The 16,410-nt window shown below is 33.0% G+C and overlaps 1 protein-coding gene and 1 long non-coding RNA gene across 2 annotated transcripts in view; one reads left to right on the top strand and one right to left on the bottom strand.

Moving 5' to 3' along the window:
* Positions 1-16,410, top strand: part of Phyhd1 (Phytanoyl-CoA dioxygenase domain containing 1) — a 164,975-nt gene that overhangs the window by 91,196 nt on the left and 57,369 nt on the right. The window lies entirely within an intron of this gene.
* On the bottom strand, positions 1,762-4,677 carry LOC145966033 (uncharacterized). Its single transcript, XR_014436951.1, has 3 exons — positions 4,581-4,677; positions 2,974-3,218; positions 1,762-1,871 (listed from the first exon to the last, which is right to left on the bottom strand). It is a non-coding gene; the product is annotated as an uncharacterized LOC145966033 (long non-coding RNA).

The following is a 16,410-nucleotide window of genomic DNA, read 5'->3' as shown; positions in this document are numbered from 1 at the left end:
AAATTCGCTCTTATTTGAATTCCATTGATGATATAATTGCGTGAATTTTTTTTACACAGAATAATCGAAAATAGACGTATTCCTGTTGTTAAAAAACTGAAAGCTACTTCTCGATTAAATTAAATTCCATTGAATGGTTCTTCTAATTTTTAAAAATTATGAAATCTTTTTTTTTTAAATCATTCAATCGAGCGACTTTTCTTTCCTCTCTAACTTGACGTTATATACACGGACGTCGTTATATAACGAACACGCGTGTGCAGAGACGGTATTACGGAGCGAAGAAATTCGCGAGAGAGCATACACATTTCGCGAGAGCCACCTTACATAATAATTACGTAAAAAGTGCGAAGTCGTATATACGCTCTCGATTCTGCGAGAAACAGACGGAACTGCCGGTAGAAACATGCCAGACCAATATCCGCGCTCTGCCTCCTAAGTCATGCGTTTAAATTACCTTATTATGAGGCAGGGCTGTCATAATTATGAGCGCGCGCGGCACACGAAGCCGAGAGAGAGAGAGAGAGAGAGAGAGAGAGAAAGAGAGAGGGGGACAGAGAGAGCAGGAGTTGCTGCCACTAATCAAGGAGGGTGGAGAGGGGGGAGGGGGTCGCGAGAGGGGGCGGTTGGCGGGCCAGACCGGCGGATCGTGGGTGGAGTGATAGAGTAATTAACATCCAGTCAACTCCAGACCGTGCCAATAATTTCCTACCTTCCTCCACCTGACTGACTCGGCGCGTTTCGCTCCGGCGGCGCGAACGGCGGGGAAATATTCCGCATTCCTGGCGTAAAACTGCTTTCCCCGGGGAAAGTATTCTCCCGCGCCGACGTTATCTCGAGAGGGGGCTCGTCGACAAAAAGGCGACAAAGAAAAAGGGAAAGGAAAAAAAAGGGACGCTTATTGCGCACAGTCGGGGAGGTCGTCGAGCGAACGCGCGGCTGTAATAATTGCGTATTAACTTCTGGATAGTGCTGCAATTTGCCGAAACGCCACGTGTATCTTTTAATGGCAAGGCCGTGAGGCCCCTCGTTGCATCGTGAAACCGAAATCCAGCTGGCAAGATCATTTTTATTGATTGCATTACACGTTGTGAGAGTTATTTCTAGCATTTTATTCTTCTGTTAAAAAGATATATATATTTGTCTATGGGTTATACGAATGTTTGCGATATGTATAATATTTATTTTATTTTTGTGAATTTTTTATTACAAATGATACTTATATATTATGTATATATTTAGTTATTTTCTTTTTTCAAGTTTCTTGATGTGTTGCGAAATTTTTCTCACAAGAATTTTTTCAAAGATAAATTTTTTAAAACTTGAAAAAAAGGAAATCTCAAATATTAGAGACCAAATTAGAAAATAGCATAATATTTGAACGGTGCAAATAATATTTAAATGTTATTTTCTAATTTTATCTTTAATATTTGATATTTCTTTTTTTTTTTCAAGCTTTAAAAAATTTATCTTTGAAAAGATTCTTGTCAAAAAAATTTCGCAACACATCAAGAAACTTGAAGAAAATAAAATAAAATTATAATTAAATATAAATACACAAATATAAATACATAAATTATATATATATGAAATTATATGATTTTTTTTATGCGTTGACGATATTATTCCTTAAACGGAGCATCGCGTTCGTGCAGAAAAATACATATACTTCCGCCATAAAGAAGATATCCACCCTTCTTTCTCGTGCTAAAGTGACAAGAAATGTACAGGATTTACGGCCATATGGTAAAGTAACGCCTACATTCCCACGATGAAAATTCTCACCGGAAATAGGTCTTTATGTCTCACAAATCTCTCGCATTCGCACAAACGGATGCACTTACGTGGTTATATGGATAAAGCACGCTACTCTGTAAGCGAGCCATATTTATACCGTTAATACGGCGCGCGCATTTGTGCAATTATATTTTAAATGCGTACAGAATATGCACTTACTCTACATTTGCTAACTTTATATTAACATTAACGTCGCATAGTACACAATCCCATTATGCTTTATATTAAATACATACAGTTATATCTACACACGAAATAAATTCATTTTCCATTTCGTTGGAATCTGTCAAAACGCGTTACATCTTCGAATAAGCAAAGAATATCATAAGAATATCAATGTTAATTTAATGCTAAGAATAGAAAAGAGTTTCATTGATTGAAATTCAAGTTTTTTTATTAAAAAATATTAAACATTAAAAGAAAAACAGAAAGAACACGAAAAAAAAATTTTCTTGTTTTAAGTAAATACATTTTCTTGAATTATAATTTCTAAATTGAAAGAAATAATTACTTCCAAGAATAAAATATTCTTTTGTTGCAAAGAAATATTATCTTCAAAACAAATAATTTGTAAATAAAGAGAATATTTTATTGGAACAAAAACACTTACTTATCAGAAAATCGTTTTATCAAAACTAATAAATGTAATTACTTAATAGTTGTTAACAAGTGAAATTTTTTTTTAGAATTTATGACACAAAGAGTAGAAATAATTCATTAATTTTTATTTCAAGAGATAATTCTTTGCTTCTAGAAAATGTTTATTATTAACAAGAAAGTTGTTTTTGAATAAATTAAATGCCTGCTGAGGACTATTGGAGAATTTTATTTTTTTGAAACAAAGACATTTTACTTGAAACAAGTAAATTTTTTTCCGTGTAAAAAAAGTGTCTGTAATTTAACATTATATTTATAATTAGGGATAGAAGGTTCAAAATCAAGTTTTATCATTATTTAACTGATAAATTTATATATATTAATATCCATCTTTCAAAATAAAATTTTTTTCTTTATCTTGAGTAAAGTTACATACGCATTTCTTTATCGATGGCATTTTTATAACAGAATCCATCTGCTAATTCTAGAATAACTCTTTCTTCAACGTAATAAATAGTATACATTTTCTTTTTTTTCTTTGATCGCGTCGTTATAAAGTTTTGCGATAAATGTACCTACGCTTCTGTAATCCACATAGCGTGTTCCTCGGTTTCGCGTGGACGGCAACAGATACCACTTGGCGAGGCGCGCGAGAATGGTTGGAGACGCATAGGTATGTCCGTACGCGAGTTTATGAGGGCATAACTTAGGACCAAGTATGCGACGGAGGACGCGGAAATTCCAAAGTTCTCGGGATCTCTGCCGCCTCCGCCTCTCTTCCTGTTCCTAGCCTCGGCGAACGTGTTGCTCTTGCAGCCACGTGTCTACGGATGACAACAAAAGCCAATTATTCAGCCGCAACGTCGCGAATGTATGGATAATTTACTCTACAATTAAAATTAAACAACGCGCAATTGACCAAGTTGGAAAGTGTTAATACGACGTGGTGGAAAAGCAAATTTAAACGATGTTGAAAAATTATTGTTGCTTCTGTCTCGCGAAATTTTGATAAGTGTATCTTTAAATCTAAAATTAAAATTCTGTTATATTAGAATTTATCTGATGTACATATATACAGGGTGTTTCTTAATAAGTGCGAAAAATTTTAGGAAATGATTCTTTGTCGAAAATTAAGAGGGTTTTTCATATAAACATATATTCCTACATCTCTCCCTGTGAAGTTACACTCCTCCAAAACTGGGGGTAAAAATTAGGTTTTTATTTTTTTCTCAAATTTGGAACAAGTTAAAGAAATGAAATTAGGTCGATATTTTCTACTAATAAAAAGGTTATTTATTAATATTTTCTTCAGCCTCCTGTATTGTTATAAGGGGATGAAACTAGCAACTCCTATTCCATTTTTTATTACAACTTTTTAATGGGCCGGAATATGATCATCTAAAAATATGCATTAAAAAGTTTGATTTATTTAGAAACTTTTTTATTTCTTTCATTTTTTTCATAAAATCAGTAGTTTTCAAGAAGAAAAATAAAATACGTTATCGTGCACAGCACGATGCTAAATGGTATAGATTTTGAATTACGAGAAGTAAAATTTTAAAATAAAAATAAAATTAGAGTAAATGTTGGGAAAATTAGAACAAAAACAAAATTATAATAAAAACCTAAAAACCTAAAAAATAAAAACCTAATTTTTACACCCATTTTTGGAGGAGTGTAATTCCACCTGGAGGGATGTAGGAGTATATGTTTATATGAAAAATCCCTCTTAATTTTCGACAAAGAATCATCTAAAATTTTTCGCACTTATTAAGAAATATCCTATATACATATTGAAAGAAATATTAATGACAATGTTTTTCACAATGAATAGAAAGCTTGTTGGGATATCTAAGGGATGATATCAATGATACGCAATATCGTTACAACGGAGCTGAAAAGAACGGGATCTAGGCGACTACTAGGAGGCTATAGATAAGTCTCCCGGTTGCTTTCGAGAATCAACATCGTGGCAATGGGGGGAGCGAAGGATAAAATGGATAAGGGTAGATGGCAAAAGGGAGCAAGGACCGATCTCATTCACAACACATGAGATCCAGTTCTAGTCCTCGCGGTTCGCCCTTTCTGGCGACAAACAAAAGCTAATGCACTTCTGCCGGATAACTACTAACACTCCTTGGAGTCGTTCCTCTTTCTTCTTGGTGTCCTCCTGCCTTTCTACTCACCCATTATGTCGCCCTTCCTTTTACTCCTTGCGCGCCTATATCCTTTTTTCTTTCTCTTCATCCCGACCGACAGTTAACTGGAGCAGTAACAGAATCAGATGCCTTTTCTGTTCGAGTCTTCAAAAATATCGCAGGTTTACTTTGAACAAATTTTTTCTTTATCTGATTTTATCTCGTAAATAGGTTACGATTGCATAGTTGATGGACGTAAGCTCAATAAATCGTAAAAAAATTATTTTTGCAAACGACACACATGACCAAGTCAATTTTCCAGGTTTAGAAATTTGTAATGATTTGAGATATTAAATATCCGAAGATCAAGAGGCGTACCTCGCGAACGACAATAATTTATTAAGAATACGAAGAAAATGAAAAATGGATGAAAGAATTGATTATTCATCTCTAATTGGGACTTAGCGGCGCAATAATTTAGGTAGCTCGCGAGATATCGGCCGCAGAAACAAGCAGCGAGAGTTGAATAATGCATTATGGATAACGAATAATGGAACAAAAAGGTGGACCGTTAAAGAGAAAGGATAAGGGGTTGAGGACGTGCCGTGGAATTCTAGAGATTTCGCGAGAAAGGAGATGAACCCGCTTAATGTTTTGCATTTCCACGACTGCGGAACCAATATTCCGTTATTTTAACGATTTCTCTCGCGAATCACTCGTTCTGTCAATAAAATGCAACGTAAAATATGAATATTTACTTGTTAGAAAAATCTACAAATATTATTTGAGATATAATATTTAATAAAATAAATTTAAAAGCTATTTAATAATAACTTATATTTATTATATTTATTTAGTAATAAATTATACTAATAAATTAATTATAAATTTAGTAATAAATTAAAAAACTCGTTAGCTGAGCTGAATTTTTGTGGCCATTAAAGGAGCGGAGAAACAGAGACATTTAAAACGTCGGTCAAACTGTTAGGTTACAAGCGCGATTTTCTTTCGATTACAATCTCGTGCCACAGGAAGCTATAAAAATCCACTGGAAAGGGGGAGCCGAGGAACGTTATTTCGTGACTCTGATTAGAGGGTCTCTAGTGTAAAGCATGCGAAGAATAAAGTGCGTGTTTACAAAGCAACGTGAGCGTACGTTTTATAATGTCACTGCCAGACGACTACGCGCGAACTTTGCTCGCGATGCTATTTTTATCGTTTTGTGTTTCGGTAACAGCAGAAAATTTTCTGCAATTACGGAAACCCGCACCAGTGGTGTGGCACATACTTTCTCGCGGAGATAAAATCCGCGCGCGCCCTGTTCATAAAACATATTTAAAAGGCGTGCTCCGAATTTGCGCGCCACGTCGGAGGAAATAAATTTATGATCCGCCTGAATGGAAATATATGCCGTATTTAAATTGATCGCGCGATATTTCATCGCCCGATATTTTACGGTCGAGCGGGATGTACACGTGTAAACAGATCGCGGAATTAGTCTCGCTGCGGCTTACGAGTACATCATTTCGGCAGCAACTATTTATCGATCGGCAGAGCGGCCGTAATATTAACTCGTAATACATAATATCGACAAATATTATTCCATCGTGAAGTGATATACGAGAGTGGTTTGAAAAGTCCGTGCAAAGTCAGAGAGATGGCACCACTGGTGGTGTATCGAAGTTATTTTCAGTTAGTAGCATCTCTTGGAAGAACACATACCAAGTTTCAGCCAGATCGGTCTATTTCTCTGTGTTTGGCGTTCATTTGAATCGAGAAAGTCGAGTAATTTCCAAAAAATGAAAGAGAATTTGGCCGCAAAATTGATGGAGTTAAGGTTCCAACTCATTCCGCATCCCCCCTATTCTCAAGATTTGGCTCCCTCGGACTATCACTTGTTCCCCAATATGAAGAAATGGCTGGCGGGAAGGAGATTTTATTCAAACGAGGAGGTGATTGCGGAAACGAATGCCTATTTTGCAAAGTTGGACCAATCCTATTATTCGGAAGGGATCAACAAACTGGAGCAGCATTGGACTAAGTGTATAAGCCTAAAAGGAGACTACGTTGAAAAATAAAAAAGGTTTATCCCGAAAAATTAAGTAGTTTTCATTTTTGCATGGACTTTTCAAACCACCCTCATATAATAGATTCATACGAGATGGAAATCCTATCTAAGCATCAAATGCTCGATTGTCGGGAACGCATTCGGGAGATTAATTGGTTTTTAAATCGGCCTAATAACATTATTTCGAAATATTGTTCTCATCACGAAGAGCAAGAAGAACATTCTTTGCAAACGCTCGTCAAGTAAAAAGGATTCTCTAATTAAATTCACCGCGATGGTTCGATAAACGTGGAAGGGTGTGAGAGCGAGCTAGCGTCAAGTATGAAATCGTGACGGCTTCTCCGCCAGCTCTCCTGTGTCACGGGCCGATTTAATAGTAGCTATAGTGTTTGCCGATTGACAGAGGCTCCCGACAGGGGGGGATGAGCTCTTGTCCCACTTTTCATTCGTTCCGATCGATCGCGCTGGTATTAAGTGCGTATTATGAGGTGATTAATTTGACACTTCTGCCGCGGCCACCCCCGCATCACCCATTTGGCACGTAGCATGGGAAATAAACGTGCCTCTGGACTAATAAATTTCTACATTTAAATCAATAGCCTAAACACTCGCAGAGTGACGTGTAGATATATGCATATATTGTTTTACTCGTTTATTGATGATTAGGAAACTGCGAAAATTACGATTGATTTGCAAATGAAAAATAGAGAGAGAGAGAGAGAGAGAGAGAGAGAGAGAGAGAGAGAGAGAGAGAGACTATAGAGTAATATGATATAGAGAATTGCAATTCAAAGTTTGTTAATTTAAACGAGACTTGATGAAATGCGATATATGATTGAATACATTGAATCGCTGAATACATTGATCGAAGCCGCAAAATTCTACTGATAATCAAATGTTATATCATAACGCAAAATATGCGGCATTTAATTTTGCTTTTAAAGAGATTGCGCGCGTCGAAATTTAATAGAACAAAAACGCATCGCGCCAGTAAAGTCGTAATGCTAATGAAATATTATACAGGTTGTGATAGACGCGCGTTTGCTGAACAGGACAATATTCTTTGTCGAAAGTTGAAATGGCTTTTCTTCACCGAGATTTAATTGGACATCATTTATATATCCTCGTATGTGTAATTCTTTTACATTATTCATCTTGCTACTCTGTTTTGCTCATCAAGTAAAAATTCTATTAACAAGATTTATCTAAAAAATTAGCCAGAAAGTAACATTTTATTCATTTATTACCGCATTTATTAAAACTATTCATTAAAATTAATTTTTAATCGTTGTTACTCGACATTATTATCAGAGAACAATTAATTTCGATTGTTGGTAAAACATGTTTATATACATATCAAGTGCACTTTTTGTGAAAGATTCTGATATAATCTCTCTCCCTTTTACAGACGTGTCAAAGAAAGAGATTTAATTGCAGGCATATGTAATTAGGTATCCGCATTATATAGAAATATACATCATTATTCGCGTAAGTGTATTTCTTTGTGCAACCGCGTCTCTCGCTTTGCGAAAACATGTTGCCCATCCGTCACAAAATTAAGGTAATGTTCTAATTAACGCGGAGCGCTCGTTATTTCTTGGAGTGCCGCGAGCAGGCCACATTCTCGCGGGATAGATATTGTCCAATTAAAGCGTCGCTCGTAATCGGGGACTAGGGAGAGAAAAAAAGAGAAATAGAGAGAGAAAGATAGATAGAGAGAGAGAGAGAGAGAGGAGCCGGTAAAACGCAAGAGAGACGGTATCGCTAAGCATATATCGAGAAGTCAGTCACTATGAGCTGCCATAAAAGTTTGAGTGCGTCCCTTAATGCGGTATTCGCATAGGAGGAAACCCGAGGGAGAACGGCCGCTGCTGCGCGTCCCGAGGGAGGGTCGGCTTGAGAAAAAAAAGTCATAACTGCCTTGGGTTCATGGCAGCCCGTTCCGCTGTGCTGCCTTCTCTCTTCAAGTTCCTTTCATGACTCTTTCTCTCTCCCTTCTTCTGCTCCCGCTCTCCGCCATTTTTCCGCGAGCTGGGTTAGATTTTTCCAAAAGCCCTCTGTCATCGTTGAGCTTTTCAGACTTTCTTGCAGCACTCCGTTAAATAAAGTGTATACACGCTCTCTTCCTCCTCTCTCTTTTCCCGTTTTCCTTCTTGCCATCTTAAACTTATTACGATGTCGTATTTAAATCGCTTATTTATAAGACTCTTCAGTCGATTCGCTCTCAAAATGTTACTCGACATATAATGATTAATAATTGTGATTTATTTTAACTTTAAGATTTTTCTTAAAATTTGTATATTTATATTAAAAATATCACGTATTTTAAAGTTTCCGTTGCAACGTGATATTGAGATATATATTCATCAATCTCATTTTGGACAGATTTCCATTAATGAAATAATATTATATATTTGTATTTTAATTATACTGTAATATAAAAATTAAAATTAACAATATAATTATTAATTAAAATTAATAATGTATTTAAATAATAATATAATTATTTCTAAATGTTTGTGAATCGTAGAAAAATATTTTATAAAAAATTTCAAGTAAAATTTTAAAAATTACACTTCATCTTTCGCCGAGTCTTTTATACATTCTCGTGATGAGATTCCCTTGGATAAAAATAATCCAGTATTTTACAAAATTATTTGGAGAAAATTTTACGAGGTGCTCTTTCCGGAGCGACATAAGACCCGATCGATTCCGAGGTCTAAATTTTCTTTGCTCAAGTCTGATCGTATAAAGGCTCTTTTACGAGCAGTTTAATACTTGGAAGCTGCTAAAGATACATTCGCATTTTCTGTTCCTTTACTTGCTGATGTAGGCGACTATAAAGTTATATCGGATCTTTATGCTTTATACAAGATGATGTATATTACATTACATCAAATGCTTATTAAAATAGTTTAGTTGCTCTAGAATTCTAGCTATTTGCTCGATCGATTGATGGAACGCAGATAATGAGCTGTCATGATCTAACATAGTTAATCTATTGCAAATTTCAATAATCGTTATTGATAGCAATGTGGAATTTGAATGTTGTGTAGGCATGTAATGATAATAATTATATAATTAAATTTAAAATTTATATCTATTTCACACATTCCGTTTGTATAATCTTTATTTAATTACGATGATTAATTTTTGTATGATCTTTATTTAAATGTAATGATTAATTAGATAACCATTTTATTTTTGAACTGCATTTGTTTGAAAATATGTACGTCACATATACAATAGAATAGATAAAGAAATCGCTTTACTAAGAGACCGGTAAACAAACAGTAATCTGAAAATATTCTTATCGAAGATCCGACACGCAGCCTAAAGATTTAAGCCACTTTGGTAGTTTCTTGGCCGGCGACATCCTCAAATTATACGGCGAACGATAAAACGAATCCTTCGCGAACTTCCCTCGAGTCGGGACTTACGACAGAGAAGCCTTCGGGGATGCCGAGAATGCTCTCCTCCTCGTTTAAATATCGCCCTAATCTTGTTGGCCTGAACCTCCCTCTCTCTCTCTTTCACTTGCCATCTGCCATGCTTTAATTCTCCGCGAGCGTAAACTTCGGGGGGTTCCGGGTGACAAATAGTCGCGGCCGCGGATTATCCGCGGACGAAAAACTAATTAAGGCGAAAGACCGCTCGAATCGAGCTCCGGATTCCGTCGCCCTCTGCGTGTCGAATATTTTCCGAGGTGTACTTCGCGAAGGTATCTCCGTCTATCTCTACGGACCGGATGTGCGCGCCAAGTGGAAGTCACCGATGCCTACCACCGGGACAAAAACCGATGATCGCAGCCGAGACTCTCTATCCCGCCTATCTAAATAGTTGTCGGAGTCCATAAATCCGGCCGCTTAAACCTAATTCGTGCTACTCGCTTAACCCCTTTTACGCGCGAGGTATACTTGGGCGAAGATTCAAAGTCCCATCGAGCGCTCCGTGATAACCGGAAGGAGGCAAAAAGCGTCCGCTCGCGCACTATTCCGAAGATCTCCGATCGCCAAGTTTTAATACCTTAAATCCGTGCTCGGTTATACAGAAACTGGCTACAGTTCAAAAGTGCTATTGATTCTAATAAGTGATACGATCGGTATCTCTTGGCAATCGTTCAATAATAACGTCGAACTCTGTTAGTGCTTCTTCTCAAGTGATAGTTTCTTAAATATCTCTGTATGCATAAACTTGATTACATGGACACGAATTTCAATTCAAAATTCTATTGAACATGTATCTGTCCCACACGATCAATTTTTCTAGAGCTCTCCTCCTCCTTTCCTCGCGAAGAGTGAAGAAATTATGATACATAGATAATAGATTCATAGATAAATAATAGAGACATGCATATGCATCATAAATATTTTAAAAGTTGAAAATATTGTATAAATAATAAAAGACTCAATTAAATAAAATAAAAAATCCTCAAATATTTGACAAGTTTAATACATAAAGAATACTTATCATTATATTATAATAAGTGGCGAGAGGGAGCGATCAAATATTTAACAAGTTTAAGTTACTTTCTAAAATATTTCTCATTATATTGTAATAAATGGCGGTGGTGATAATGACAGCGTTGGCGGATGATATGTGATTAATATATAATATTAATAATACAGAAAGGAAGAGAGCGAAGAAGATAAATTATAATATTATATATTTAATATTAAATATGATAAATTACTTTGTTTATTATATTATTTGTATATTTAATTAAAATCTATAATAATTATTGTATAATTATTGTATAATTAATTATTAAGAATTATATAATTATGATATTTTATCGATAAAAGACAAGTAAAATTTTTTTAGTTAAAAACAAGATTATTTACATATATTTGCATGACTTTATCGGGATATATTTAACGTTCGTACTTTTTTCCATGTATATATGCAGATGCAGATTATTTTAAAATCAGGTTGTATTTTTAAGAGCAGATTTGTAGTCATTTTATGGATTTCTTTTTAACAAAAATAGTCAGATAGCATTGGAATAAAATTATTTATTTCTTTATTTTTCAACAGTTATGATGCGCGAATATTTAGAAATAAAGAAATATGAGTTGGTATCAATATTGAAATATTGAAAACATTTCAATAAAAAGAATAATACAAACACACAAGTCTATTCTCTAAAAATAATTTTCAGGTTTTTGTATATTTTAATAAGTATATTAAGAAATATTACTTGACATAAAAAATCAACTTGTATATCTATTTTTTAATCAAACATGCGATTTTCTGTAAATGTCAATAAATAAACGATAGCGGATCTTTCCTAAAAGCTAATTTAGAGGAAACTGTTTTGCCGCAAATTTTTTAGCTAGTGCATAATTTTGGGACGCCCAGAAACGTAGGAAGGTCGTATCAGATACCACGGAAGAGATATCCGCACGGTGAATCTGCACTTTGGACCACACCTTACTCTAAGCACATTCTAAGACGGACTTACCTCGTTGAAGATTAAGCTTAAGTCCTCTCGACAAAGTGTCACATTGTCCCGTCCTTATCGTGGCAATTGACTTTGGCGCGTATCGTGTTAGTTGTGCATTTACCGTAAGTCACTGCAAAAAATATTTTCCGAAATCGTAGATTTCTCTGAGAACTGTCGCTAATCATTTGTCGAAACTGCGATTATTAGTGTCCTAATCAGATTATCGTTGCTCCCGAGCAAAGAATAATTTCTCGCCTCAATTTATTTTAAATGAATTCGATGTTTCTCGACATTTAAACGCTTTTCATTTTTTATCGCTTTGATTCTTTTCACTTTTCATATAGTTTGTATTCATTTCTAATGCAAAAATATACCGCAAAATTGCGAATTGCAACGTTATCCTGGGAAATACGAGTCGAGAGAAGCGTAACGAAAATGAGTTCTTGCAAGATGCATCGTGTCAGGAGGAAACGGGTCGCACGCGTACCGATTTTATGATGAAAGAAGAAGAGAAATGAAAGAGAGCGAACGCGAGAGGGAGAAAAAGAAGAAGATGAATTTTTCTTCGTCCTCTTTCCGCGCCACTAATAGAAGTGTCACGAACAGACGGATCTTATAATCCGTTCGTGCTAATTTCAAACCGCATCGAGAACAACCGCAGACACGAAGAGCGATCGAACCACAGTTTTCCCAGATTTGTCGTTTCTTGAAAGCTTTAAACTTTTCAAACCGCTCGTAGAGAACTCGTGACATGGAATTCCTAACAGTCTAGATTAGAACATCTCGACTTTTATCTCGCCATCATGTCGATGGGATCCTCGATCATTCTTTATTTTTAATTTTTACTTCTCTTTAATTCTCTTGTATCGTAATATTTAATGTCTTCGTAATAATTTTTAATGTACGCTATCATTCATTTATGAACATTTATAAAAAATTACATTTTCGATTTAAAAGCAAGTCGATTTTTTATATGTCAAGTAGATTTTTTAATATATATTTTAAATTAAAATATACAACTAGAAAATTATTTCTGAAAAATAGGCATGTGTGTGTATTATATTTTTTTATTAAAAAAAATATTCTCAATATTTATTAACTTATGAATATATATTCTTTTTAGTGCTTACTTCTCTTTTTAATAAGATGACGACTTAAAACTTTAATAATTTTTATTGAATTCTTGATTTTAATTAAGTTTAATTTTAATTAAGTATTTTATTATTTACAAAATATATTTTTAAATATACTTTTAAAATATTTATGACGCATATATGTACTCGTGTGCCTCTTATTATTTGGAGATTTCTTTATTTTTCACGTCTGTAACATTACAAATATTTAAAACGATTAAGGCCAGCCCGTTAAACGTACTATAAAAGACCTTCGTCAGCCAAAGATAATTAAAAAGGTAATGAGTAAGCGGATACCTGTTCGTAGTGAAAAGGAAAACGGTACGCCTTAAACATGGTTCGACAGCCGACCGATAAAATAATGACGCAGATGAAAAATCAATCTTCTCCGAAAGATAGAATTTCTTCAAATTATATTAAAGGAAGCTAAAACTTTAACTCAAGAGTTTAATAACGCAAATAATTATAGAGAAGTGCAACAAATTGCACGAAGAATTCAAGTGTAAAACTAAATGTTTAATCTAATACAAAATATATGGTATACATATTTTATTTTATATTTATTCTATATTCCATTTCTATTATTTTTTTATTAAAATGTTTTCGATATTTATTAACTTATGAAAATATATTCTTTATATATATTCTTTTTAAAAAGCGTTTGCTTCTTTGTTTAATAACATGATGCGATTTATTCTTTTATTTTATTTTATATTTTTATTCAAATCACATAAAAATTATTATTATGTTTAAAAATATTATTATTACATTTAAAATTATTATTACATTTGGAAATATTATTACATATAAAAATTATTATTAAATATATATATTTAAAGTTTATATTTATACTCGAATCACATAAAAATTACATTTATATATTTTTTAGTTAGACTGTGAATAAGAAAGCCACACATAAATTATTTTAAAAAACTGTCTTAAATATTTTCCCCAGATATATTCAGAAAAATAAATATCTCTATTTCTGAAAATAGTAATATATAATATTTATAATGATAATACACATAATATCTTTAGAAAATGTGTAGGAATGTGTGCTTACAATTACACACACACACACACACACACACACACACACACACACACACACACACACACACACACACACACACACACACACACACACACACACACACACACACACACACACACACACACACACATATATATATATATATATATATATATATATATATAACTATACAAGAATTGTGTCGTAAAATAAATGAAACTCTGGAAAATTGATTGACCTCAATACTCGTACATGTGCATGTTTACTTGTTATTGTTTAATATTCGATATTTTTTTGTGTTTTTAAAAAGTAAAACTTTTTAGAACTTATATAAAGTTATGAAATTTCGAAAATTGGCAATAAATTGGAAGGAAAATTGCGTAGATCAAACTGAGATGCTTTGCGTGAATTTACTTTGATGACTTTCTTTGGTTTAACGGCTGTACAAAGTATTTAAACTATTAGAAATTATAGTACCATTAAAAATAAAGTCAAAATTTCTAAATATTTATAAATTTTCGAAAGGTATTTTTCTACTTTTGATAAATCCATATATGTATTTATAATTCTTTATTTCGTTTATTCATTTATAGCTTAAGCCTTCATGCAGTATCTATATGATGATTATTAGACAACTTGTCGCAAAGTTGATACTCCCTTACGAGAACTTAGTACTTTTCTGAAACATAAAGGAGATTAAGATGTGAGTGGAGTCTTCGTACAAAGCTTTTCCATAATGAGAAACTTCGTTCTCCACGTTTTCCGCGCGATCCGCATTTTCTTATTTCTTCTTTAGCAACTTTTTCTTGCGGATCATGTCCTGCATGCCGACCGCGAAGATTAAAAACTAGCAGAAAACTTATATCAATGTGAATATATATCTCAATGTGATGTCCCAGCAAACGTTTTTCTGAAATAATACTAGCGCAACTTTGTCGACAAAATATATTTTTAATTGTTTATTTAATCGTAAGAAACAATTTAATTGTATTTTTGGAAACGAGAAAAATTAATATCAATCTACTACAAGAAACAGAAAAATATTAATATAATATTAATTTGTAATAAAAGAAATGAAGAATATATTAATTTAAACGAAATCAATATCAATAAGAATGTGAACACAAAAAAAATTTTAGATAAATATTTATGATATTTTCCGCAAATAAAATCGATTCTGTGTAATTTTAACAGCATACTAATTTTTTGAAAAATTTAGAGGAATAAATAGATAAAATAAATATGTGACATTTTCGGATTATTCGAACGCATTACTAACTATCGTATGTAGGAAAATGCTCGAGGAAAATATTCAACATCAACATAGTATGTGTATATTTTGCAAGAATTCGCAGAGATCTGGTTATTTGTTTCCCCTGTTACGTTCGCATAGGAAAATATTTGTTTCTCCATGTGATCTAACGGAACAACTTGATTCCTTTTGCGTTACATGGAAAATATTTTTCAAATCTCAGTTCTTCTATATAGCATCGAGGAAAAAAAAATAAAAGCATTGCTTATGATAAATGAGGAAAACCTCGTATCTTTCGCTTACTTGATTTTCATATATCGCATAGAGAGAGAGAAGTATGCTGTTTGTTTTCAGGACCTGGTTTATCATTATTATACATTATATACACAAATTTATTGCATTAAAAGAGAATGCGAGACTTTACATATAAGACATATATTGCAAAAATTATAATCACAAAAAATTTCACTTTATTCTTAAATTAATCCTAAATCACTCTAGAATAGCGAATTTTGAAAAAATATTCTTTTTATATTAAAATCTTTAAAATCTTTAATACATAATATTTTGAAAATATTAAATAGAATATTTTTTTTTTATATTAAAATCTTTAAAAATATTTTTTTATTAAAAAATATTTTTTTTATATTAAAACCTTTAATACATAATATTTTGAAAATATTAAATAGAATATATATAAAAATAGATTTGTACAAGTAAAATTTCTTAGAAATTAAATAGATAGAAGTTGTATATATTTACTTATACTTATTAAGATTAAATCGCGAATTTATAGCAATTAAAAATCTATCTTTAATTATTTAAAAACACATAAGCCATATTTATCTCCAACATAAGATTTGTATTTATAAGTTTATTTATCTAACATTTTATATAATATACAAGTGTGATGGTGCAAATGTGGCAACATTTTTTAATTTTTGTT

Source organism: Camponotus vicinus, unplaced genomic scaffold, assembly GCF_025532165.1.
Source record: "Camponotus vicinus isolate PSW18456_S1 unplaced genomic scaffold, iyCamVici1.0 SCAF_2, whole genome shotgun sequence".
Lineage (NCBI taxonomy): Eukaryota > Metazoa > Arthropoda > Insecta > Hymenoptera > Formicidae > Camponotus > Camponotus vicinus.
The sequence above is the reverse complement of the archived record's forward strand: the minus strand, read 5'-3'. Positions and strand labels throughout refer to the sequence as shown.